This window comes from Larimichthys crocea, chromosome XII, assembly GCF_000972845.2.
Source record: "Larimichthys crocea isolate SSNF chromosome XII, L_crocea_2.0, whole genome shotgun sequence".
In the NCBI taxonomy this organism is placed as follows: Eukaryota; Metazoa; Chordata; class Actinopteri; family Sciaenidae; genus Larimichthys; species Larimichthys crocea.
Genome location: NC_040022.1, coordinates 9,768,546 through 9,769,965, shown reverse-complemented (window position 1 = coordinate 9,769,965; position 1,420 = coordinate 9,768,546).

Below are 1,420 nucleotides of genomic sequence, written 5' to 3'. Positions count from 1 at the left end.
CCTTGCCGATCCTGTCCCAGCGTCTGCTACTACTCCGCCTCCTCTCTCTCTCTCTCTCTCTCTCTCTCTCTCTCTCTCTGCCTCTCTCTCACCCCCCTCACGAGATAGTCCGTGCGCAGACCTTCCCAACAGTGGGCCTTTCAGGGACTTCTACTCACTGACACCACTAACCCCAACCACCACAATCACAAACACATGCACAACAAAATCAGGATATTTTAAAGTATTTCAGTCCGCAAGAAATTAGAGAATTGATCCAAGAGAATATACTAATCAGTGATCCAAATACAGCCATACAGTTGTGAACCAAATCTACCAACTGAAATGGGCAGTTTGTGGAGACAACAGTTCAAAATCTACTTTTATTACAATACAACTATTGGCGAAAAACTGCATATGTCCTTGTCTTTTGCTCTAGAATCTGCACTGAATCAGCAGTTGTTTCTGTGTGTTACTTTAGAGAGCCACTTTGGGCTGAGTGTGGAAAACAGAACAGATTTGTCTTAAAGAAATTAAGACGATAGATAAGACAACTGCTATTAACAATCTCGTGCAGGCAAAACAATGTAATGAATTGTCTCGAACATCTGAGAAATACCTAAAAAACCTCTGGTATCTCATGTCAGTTTATGATTCTTTTCTGCAAATCCTGATCCACAGAAGACCTGTTTTGATATAAACACACAGAGGTTGGATGAATCCTGAGGTTTTATATACTGTGGAACGTTAATTCTGTTGGATATTTCTGTGCAGGCATTGTAACTGATTCTGCTGTAAGTGATGTGAGCTCTCAGAGATTTTTAAATATCAATGATAATGCATGAACACAAAGGCACATTGCTTCAAATCAAATATTTACATCAGTTCTGTAAAAACAAACAAAGACTCATAGACTATGTCTATAAAGAAGTAGCTTCTGTATGGCAGTCGGCTGTATTACGTCCAATCCTGTGCAATCTTACTTGTTTGTTTGCATGTTTACAGTTGATGAATGGCAGATAAGAGAGTGATTTGTGTTTACATGAGAGTGCAGGCATTCCTGTTATCCCCACGGCCCATGTAGTGAGTTGCAGTCCTGTTCTCTCAGCCTGTACCTCCTCAGCCTATGGCAGTGGACTCTTTTTCTGCAGCCGGCGTATAGTGCCTCGGTTGTTCTGCTGCACAGAGCGGAGCCGGTCGCTTACAGAGACAATAGCCTTGATTTGAATCATAAAAGGAGTCCGGCATTATGACACAGTTTCTCTCTGCAGGGGAGGGCAGCACACTAATATTCAAGCACACTGCCCCTACACCACCATCTCCCCCTCTTCATCGCACTACTCCTGGTCCTGGCCTTGAATAAATTACAGGCATGGTAGGATCATGAATGTAGCAGGCTGGTTTGGAGTGAAGTTCGTTAGTGCTTGTGACGTCATCTATA